The 9,867-nt window shown below is 38.3% G+C and overlaps 1 long non-coding RNA gene across 1 annotated transcript; it reads right to left on the reverse strand.

Annotated features, from left to right (window-relative positions):
* Positions 1 to 48: 48 nt before the first annotated feature.
* LOC310736123 lies at positions 49 to 9,537 on the reverse strand. The gene is made up of 3 exons (XR_014536461.1): positions 9,442 to 9,537; positions 895 to 1,035; positions 49 to 502 (listed from the first exon to the last, which is right to left on the reverse strand). It is a non-coding gene; the product is annotated as an uncharacterized lncRNA (long non-coding RNA).
* Positions 9,538 to 9,867: the final 330 nt, after the last annotated feature.

The raw sequence follows: 9,867 nt of genomic DNA on the forward strand, positions 1-9,867 counted from the left end.
TAAATACAAAAAAAGACCAAATTTTGGAATACAATAAAATGTGTCAGCTTCATTGTAATCAATGTTTTCCAATAAATAAATCAAAATGCTACTTTTAATTGTCTATATAATGTGAAGGACAACTCATTTTATTAAACAAAACACATGGATTAAGTGTTTTTTAAAGTTGGTTAGGTAAACATGTGTGTAAAAGAGAGAGAGAGAGAGAGAGAGAGAGAGAGAGAGAGAGAGAGAGAGAGAGAGAGAGAGAGAGAGAGAGAGAGAGAGAGAGAGAGAGAGTGGTTATAGTGCCTCTCCAGTGGTGCTTCCTCGTCATTTGTTAAGCTCTGAAAGGCTTCCGTCAGTGTGCATTATGCCTGGCAGAATGGGTTTACTGAGGCCTGGCATAGGGTTTTATTTTTTTCGGGATGGGACTCCGGATCCAGAAATGCCTGATTCCTCAGCGCAGGGCTGCCTGCCGCCTCACGTCCCATCTCCATGGCAATGCTGCCAGGGTCGGCGTCTGAAAACAATTTGGCACTTAATGAGAATTTACTTTGCGTAAATGGTGGGAAAGTGGGGGCGAGGGGTGGGATGCGGGGGGCACGAGGGGAAGAACGAGGTGCATGCTTGTTAAGCAGAGCCAGATGAAGGAATTTGATTGTGGTTTCTGGCCTAAATACTGTAGCAGGCTCAACTAAATGAAACAATGAGATCTTCAAATGATCTTTCAAACTTTTGCGTTACAGGAAAAAAGAGATGGAAGGATGGCTTGATCAACTTGTAAACGTGTGTTTGTGTAAGAGGGAGAGAAAGAGAAAGAGAGAGAGAGAGAGAGAGAGAGAGAGAGAGAGAGAGAGAGAGAGAGAGAGAGAGAGAGAGAGAGAGAGAGAGAGAGATTATGTAATGGCTCACCAATGTCAAGCATATGAGGACCATTCAGGTTTCTTTCTCCTGGTTTTGTTTGAGTCCAGTGAGCCAGTAGCAAATTGTCCCAGTAGCCTTCGCCAATCTGTTCGACCAAAGTGTGTTGAGAAAATAAGCTGTTTCTCCCCACTGGGGGAAACATAAGACAAAAAGACATAGGCAAAAGAGGAATAACAAGTCACATAACAAGGAAATGTTTTGTTCAGGATTTATTAAGATTCATGTCCATTTATTGTTTCCTTGTCCTGTTTTGCACCATGAGAGTTTTTTTCTGGATTTGTGTTTTGGCTCAACATTTGCTTCTAACCACTTTCTATGCCTGGCAAAGAAATCATCAGCAATATTAATACATAATTAGTTATAAAAAGAAAAAATGACCACATTTCCAAAGTTCAAAACATTAACTTCTTAAATACTTTCCAAAAGAAATGACTGGCAAGAAGGCTGTCCCTGTTTCCTTGTTCTGCAGTCTGGGCATGAAGCAAAATGTTTTCCCTCGGCAGCCCCAGCCTTCTCCCACGGCTCGCGGTGGGAAGTTTCTGCTCCCCCTGGCTTGAGGTTCTCCTGAGAGGCGGAAGTGTTAAGGGAATAGGGAAGAATGCCTTTTTTGGGGGTCTTTAATGTTTACGCTGCCCCTATCACCCCACCCTTTCCCTGCACAGAATCAGGCTTTAAATAGTCTTAAATAACGGAGCTGGCACCAGAAACGGAGAATCAGAGATCCATTATGACTGAAATGTTATTCTAGTAAATTCGTTGTATATCAGGCCCTGTTTTTGGAAGTGTGGGTAAAAATAATGCAGTAATAAAACATTAATACTGATTTCACATAATAAAAATGGCAACAAAAACAAACTTTTTTTTTTATAATAAAAGAAATTATGGAGGATTACTTTGTAATTAGAAATACTGTATAAGCCCAGTGTTTCTCATGATGGATAACCAGAAAATGGTCATTAAAATTAAAGTATGCAACTTTGCAACTTTGCAACTACGCAACTGCATACTTTTCTTTGTTTTTGTTAAAAAAAACAATGGGGGTGGTAAATACAATTTTTTCCAATAAATTGCACTTCCAGTAGGTGTCTTCACCCACATACACGCTTTCCTGTCTTTCTGTCCTTAGAACCACTGAGACTTTGGTTGTCACTAAAACATACTCAGTAGAGAGTCATTTTCTCAATGAATCTATTCAACAGAAGTGGAAAGTAACGAATTAAATTTGCTTGCGTTACTGTAATTGAGAAGTTTTTCTTTTGTGTACTGCTACTTTTCAAAGTAGTTTTCTATTTTCCTTATGTACTTTTCGTCTGAAGTATTGTACTTAACTTCATTTTAAATCTGTATATGTTACTGAGTAAAAAAGATGAATGCATAAAAGTAATAAAAGGGGGAAAAATGCAAACGGATTGATTAATGGATGGGAGATCAAACATGCTTAAATCAAAAGAAAGAAAGATGGAAATGGACAACACAGAAGCCAGTGATGCAGGCAAAGCTAAAAACTAAATGTCTTCTTCTTCTTCTTCTTCTTTCGGCTTCTCCCATTAGAGGTCCTCAAAGTGGATCATCTGTCTCCATACCCCCCTGTCCTCTACATCTGCCTCTTTTAAACCAACTACCTGCATGTCTTCCCTCACCACATCCATAAACCTCCTTCATGGCATTACTTTTTTCCACCTTTATGGCAGCTCCATCCTCTGCATTCTTCTACTGATATACCATTCCAGTAGATGGTTCCAGTTTTCCATCTTTTGCACATGTCCAAACCATCTCAATCTTGCCTCTCTCCCCTTGTCTCTAAATCGTCCTACATGCGCTGTCCCTTTAATAAACTCATTTCTAATCCTGTCCATCGTCGTCACTCCCAACGAAAACCTCAACATCTTCAGCTCTGCTACCTCCAGCTCCACCTCCTGGCTTTTACTCAATGCCACTGTCTCTAAACCATACAACATTGCAGGACTCACCACAGTCCTATAAACTTTCCCTTTTACTCACCCCTGCTATCACTCTTCTCCACCCACTCCACCCTGCCTGCACTCTTTTCTTCACTTCTCTAACACACTCTCCATTAAATTGCACTGTTGACCCCAGGTACCTGAACTCCTCCACCTTCTCCACCTCTTCTCCCTGCAACCGCACCACTCCACTGCCCTCCATCTCATTCACACACATGTATTCTGTCTTACTCTTACTCACTTTCATTCCCCTTCTCTCCAGCACGTACCTCCACCTCTCCAGGCTCTTCTCAACCTGCTCCCTACTCTCAACACAAATAACAATATCATCCACAAACATCATAGTCTATGGAGACACTTGTCTGACCTCGTCCATTAATCTGTCCATCACCATTGCAAACAGGAAAGGGCTCAGGGCCGATCCGTGATGAAGTCCAACCTTCACCTTAAACCAGTCTGTTGTTCCTACTGCACACGTCACTGCTGTCACACTGTCCTCATACATGTCCTGCACCACCCTCACATACTTCTCTGACACACCAGACTTCCTCATACAATACCATTAAAAAATAACACTATAAAAGGATTTTTATTTGTTTTTGCTGTGAAAGTCTATATCTCACGTTAGACGCAAGTCATGGACTGTAGTGCTTTTTAATTAATTAATTTCATTTTATTAATTTTTTGTTTTTTGCACTTTAATTTGTAAGTAGGTGTTTTTAATCACATTAGAAATCCCCACCCCACCCCTCACTTGTAAAAACGTAGATTTTAGTTGAGTTGATTTTTAGAATTGTATCTTTGCTCATTTCAGTAGAATATTTTATTACTCTTTCCACCTCTGTTGGTCAGATAATCTCAACTAAACATGTGTGCAGCACAAAACAAAGCAATTCTATGTTTATTCTATAAAGCTCACCATAGCTGGGTTAATCAAGCTAAGGAAAATAGCCTGGTATGTCACAATGACTTTCCTTCAGGTCTGTAAGAAGAAAATCCAGCACATAAAGACAAGCAGGCACCCTGAGACTTTTTTATCCTTTCGTTAAGGAGCACCACTGGAAGGCAGTAGTAGGAAGCGATCAGGGAATGTTCGATGCATTTGTATGCTGTCCATTCCCTGTAACATGATGCACAATCGAGACTGAGTCACTTCCTAAGAAACATGTCTTTCTTCTTACCGCCATGTCTTCCTAATACTACATCCTTCAATCCAGACACACCCAGCTTGTTTACACAGCTACGATCAAACATATTATGTAATCATTGATATATTGATATCATTTACAATGTGTGTGAGTTCCAATTTTTCCCATTTTACCATAAAAAATTATAAAATAACTTCATTTATTTGATTAATATGATTAACAAATTGCACAAAAATACAAGTAAATGCAGAAATAACACACTCAATTTGTCTGATTGTGAGATGTAGGAAAAAAAAATAAGGCAAGAATAATAAATTCAAGTGAAATATACAGTGAGGAAAATAAGTATTTGAACACCCTGCTATTTTGCAAGTTCTCCCACTTAGAAATCATGGAGGGGTCTGAAATTGTCATCGTAGGTGCATGTCCACTGTGAGAGACATAATCTAAAAAAAAAAATCCAGAAATCACAATGTATGATTTTTTCACTATTTATTTGTATGATACAGCTGCAAATAAGTATTTGAACACCTGAGAAAGTCAATGTTAATATTTGGTACAGTAGCCTTTGTTTGCAATTACAGAGGTCAAACATTTCCTGTAGTTTTTCACCAGGTTTGCACACACTGCAGGAGGGATTTTGGCCCACTCCTCCACACAGATCTTCTCTAGATCAGTCAGGTTTCTGGCCTGTCGCTGAGAAACACAGAGTTTGAGCTCCCTCCAAAGATTCTCTATTGGGTTTCGGTCTGGAGACTGGCTAGGCCACGCCAGAACCTTGATATGCTTCTTACAGAGCCACTCCTTGGTTATCCTGGCTGTGTGCTTCGGGTCATTGTCATGTTGGAAGACCCAGCCTCAACCCATCTTCAATGCTCTAACTGAGGGAAGGAGGTTGTTCCTCAAAATCTCGCAATACATGGCCCCGGTCATCCTCTCCTTAATACAGAGCAGTCACCCTGTCCCATGTGCAGAAAAACACCCCTAAAGCATGATGCTACCACCCCCATGCTTCACAGTAGGGATGGTGTTCTTGGGAAGGTACTCATCAATTTTCTTCCTCCAAACACGTTTAGGCAGACTAACAGGTCTTTAAAGGGTCAGATTTCTAGCTGATAGACAGGTGTTCAAATACTTATTTGCAGCTGTATCATACAAATAAATAGTTTAAAAATCATATATTGTGATTTCTGGATTTTTTTTTTAGATTATGTCTCTCACAGTGGACATGCACCTACGATGACAATTTTAGACCCCTCCATGATTTCTAAGTGGGAGAACTTGCAAAATAGCAGGGTGTTCAAATACTTATTTTCCTCACTGTACATAAAGATTTCACATAATAAAACCAGAGGCTGTTTGATGCATATAATTAATGAATTGAATAAATATAAAAGTGAATGTGGAAATATAACACATTTACAACCCACTCACTGTTCAGTTTAATAAAAACACCTACCTGTTTTTACAGTTCAACCATATAAATCAATTATGTTGGAGCATGCAAACATGTGGCAGTAAACTGGAACCCAAATCATGTAGAAACAGGGCAAGAGATACTGCACTAATGTTCCCTAGAAGTGAAAGCTCAGTGGTTAAACTGTTGGAGATCTTATATGAAGGCTGTTAGTTTAAATCCCTGCATTGCCAAGCCTTGGGTCATCAACTGCTCAGTGGTTTTAAATGTGATAACTGTAAATCCCTTTGGATAAGGGTGTCTGGCAAAAGCTGTAAAGTTAATACACCTAATATGGATATACAGTACAGACCAAAAGTTTGGACACACAAGGTGTGTCCAAACTTTTGGTCTGTACTGTATATTACTATAAATAACTGTTTATGGCTAATTACTTACTTGAAATACGAATAAAACATTGTTGTAGGAATCATAATACAAATGTTACAGTTCATGTTATAGATAATATATAAAAAAATGATTGTTGAGATCGGTCTGGGCATCATGTCAAGTCAAATCAAGTCAAGACTGTCATTCCAACCATTTCAACCATCATGTGACCTGATCTCATGACCTCAAAACTTCATCTACCTTTTATTACATTACGTACGGCCCTACATTACATACGGCCCTTTTCCAGAGCAACTTATGTTTATCTTATTGATACAACCGAGCAGTTGGGGGTTCAGTGCCTTGCTTAAAGGTCCAGCAGTGGTGGCTTTGAACTCACAACCTTCTGAGCAGATAGTCAACATCTTAACCACTTAGCGATCACTTTTTCCAGGACTAAATAAAACATTTTTCTGCAATAAAAAAAATTACAATATATTTTTGTGTTGTTTTTTTCATCCTCCTGCTTTTTGTGTATCTAATTTGTACAGCAAAGACATGGATAATATGTAAAGGAAAAAGAAAGATCGAAAGGTTCTGCATGCTTGTTGCATGTACTTTACAAGCATAGTACAATAAGGTTTTTCAGTGATGTTAGGAGCTGGGGTTAGAGCACTGAGGCAGCCATTTTACAGCCCCCCTAGAGCACAGAGGGTTAAGGGCCTTGCTCAAAGGCCCCAAGAGTAACACCATGGCAATACCAGGATTTAAACCCCTGAGATTCTGATGAGTAACCCAGAGCCTTGACCACTGAGCTGTGTGCATTTTAAATCCATTTCATCAACCAGAGGATCCTTGCTTTGGAACGTCAGGCAATTAATTGCTTCAAGGATCAAAAGCATTTTAAACCTGTTAAAAATATAAACCATGCAATTCAAACTGTGAACAATACGCCTAGACTCTTAAAATGGAACCATAAACTGATTAAAAAAAAAAAGCATAACATGTTCTTTAATAAAGAATTAAGTTGGTAAAATAGCTCTAATACACTATTGGATATGCTGTTGTAGAATTGGTGGCAACAATAACTTTTCTTTGTCACAAAACCTGTCGTTGATTAATATCTCATAACAATATTTTATTTTATATTTATGTGATTATAGTTTGCACACAGACAAAAAGCCTTCAATAATAATCGGAGAAAAAAAATAAAGGTAAAATCCGTACAGCCCTATGTCTCAATCCACAGCACAGGATTTTGTTTGATATTCCATGGCTTGGTGAGCGAATTGAAGCCGAGACATTTCTCTGTGCAGAGAACTGTTTTAGCATGCAGCCTAGCGCTCATTACACATGCAAAGGTCCAGTGTTTAAGCCCATGCTCCCTGAATGAGCTCCTTTTGTGGAGTAATTGGAGATCACTCTGTGTTACTGACAAAGAAGTGTAGGGCCTCTCTTCTTTTTTCCTCTCTTCTTTCTCTCTCATTTCTCTTTTCCCTCTGCCGCCCTCATTACGCCCCTTTCTCTGTTCTCCACAGCGTTCGTTGCTTCGTAAAAATATACTTGTGTGTTTCCTGCAAGCTGTTGTGCGTCTTCCGGAAAAAGTGTCAGCATTGTTTGAGCCCAGTTTAAAATATATATCACCAAAGTTGAATTTTAATCGCAATATATTACTTACTGTTACGGTTAACAAATTAGCGAACATGAGCTAACCATAAAGTATATATGACAAATTGTTTTCTCACAGATATCATTATTCACATTTAGCTAGACAGCTTTTGGCATATGGTAGATTTAAAAGGTGTTCTAGCAAGATTTTTGGTCAAACATTTTATTATTTATTGCTATACAGTTAGCAAGAGAGCTAACAGGAGATAATCTGACTGGATTTCTCCAAAGATTTCAAATGTTCTTAACCTTAATCTACTAGTGACTATATCACTAAAAAGCTACACAACTTCCTGATTTTTTTTAAATTTCTAAACTTTCCAGTTGAGTTCAGTTAGAAACATACACTTAGGGTGTGTTTTTAGCCCTATCTGGTATCACCCACATGATGATGAGTTTATTTTTGAGTCTTCTGTTTTCTCTCAGGGTTTTTTCCTCATGTTATCTCAGGAATTTATTCATTTCCACGTCACCTCTGACTTGCTCATTAGGGATAAATCTTTAACTAAGGTGTATTATCCGGAATTTCTATATACTTCTGTTAAGAGGATTTTTAAAAAATTGTACACTGTTTAAATATCTATACAAATAAAATTGTATTGAATATAATAAGGATGGATATAAAAAGAAACATTCACATTTATACAATAAAATGTTTGCACAATTGACATTTATTAACTGAGCAGTTTAGCATTGAGGGCCATGCTCAGGGGCCCAGAAGTGGCATCTTGGTTACACTGGGATTCGATCACAAGTCCTACATCTTAACCACTGGGCTACCACCTTCCTACTGTCTCTATATTAACAGTTGTTTCTGCATATTTTTTATGGATAAAAATAACATTCCTGACAACCTTATATGATTAATATTTGTTATTGAGATCTTCTGTTTCTGTTTCCTCAACCCTATCAGGAATTATTTATAAATCCTTTTTATCCTCTGTTCTTTCCGCAGTGCCACGACCACAGCTGAGCAAACACAAGGCCAGTCTAAATGTGTGTTTATACTGAAGATCTGGTCTGGAGAAGGAGCAGAAATCCAGTTGGTGTGGTTAATTTTCTGGAAATACATCCACAGTTCGGTCACATTTGCCCAGAAATGGAAATTCCCACATCATCTCTAAGGTAAAAACATCATTTAAATAATATATGGATGGCTTGAGTGCCACTGAAGGTAATGTAGGTCATTAGGGCTTTTACTAACTTAGCATCTAACACAGAAAAGTGAATCATTAATCCATGCACGCACATAAGTGTCAAATTATGTGCGTGCCGTGGTAATCGTTAAACCCCAAGTAAGAAAAACACATTCTTAGGTTTTACTCCACAGTGACTTTTCCATGCAAGGTGAACCAGCGGCTTTATTATTACAATGATAATGAACTTTGCAGGAACTCATCTTACTGTGTGCAAATCACTGTGAATTTGTAAAAACTCTACTGAAAATCTTTTTTAACAATAAATATGATCTTCCTGTCTTTTAAACCTGCCTATGTCACTATTATCTTATCAGACTTGCTGCTGAGCTTGTGTAGTAATCATTACTGAGATTCGTCCTGCGAAAACAGAGATATCATACAAACTGATAAACCAAACTGGCATCTGTGGATTTCATGTTGGTGTAAATTGGTGGAAAAGGTTTGTTTAGAAAAAGGCTCAGTTTTTTTCAGTAATGAAAAGCAGGTCTTGTTTTATTCAATTCAATCCGCGTTTATTTGTATAGCGCTTTTAACAATAGACATTGTCACAAATCAGCATTACAGAAATAAATAGAATAAGGGTTAGTTTAACCTTAATGAGAAAGGGACCATCAAGAGGCAGTGGTGAGGAAAACTCCCTGAGGCTACGTCTACACTAATCTGGATCAATTTCAAAACAGCAATCTTTGTCTAAAAACGCTCTGTGCCCACGTTTTCAGTCGTTTTCCAAAGGTTACGCATCCACATTGAAACGTCTGAAAACACTTATGTACCTGTACTGATCAAGTAAAACCTAAGACACCTCAACCCGTGTCATTTCCACCTGCCATTTATTTACTTTCCGGCTCTTTGAAACGTTGCAGCAATGTTGAGGAAGAGCGCTGTCATTTGACTAAAAATGAGTCCTCGTTTTGGAAAAGTCTCCGTTTTTCCAGTCCACACTGTGACGTAAAAACAGCGTTTTTAAATGTGCCCAGCTTTTGTTGACCAAAAACGCCATCTCAGATTTAAACGAAAACATATTAGTTTGGACATGTTTGGACATATTAGCCTGAGATGGTGTGAGGAAGAAACTTAAAACTTAGGAGGAACCAGACTTAAAAAGGAAACCCATTCTAAACTGGGTGACACGTCAATTCAATTTAATTTGAGAGAACTGAGGGAACCTTTATTACATTACGTAACTTACTGCTAAATCT

The sequence above is a fragment of the Silurus aristotelis genome, assembly GCF_946808225.1.
Source record: "Silurus aristotelis genome assembly, chromosome: 13".
Lineage (NCBI taxonomy): Eukaryota > Metazoa > Chordata > Actinopteri > Siluriformes > Siluridae > Silurus > Silurus aristotelis.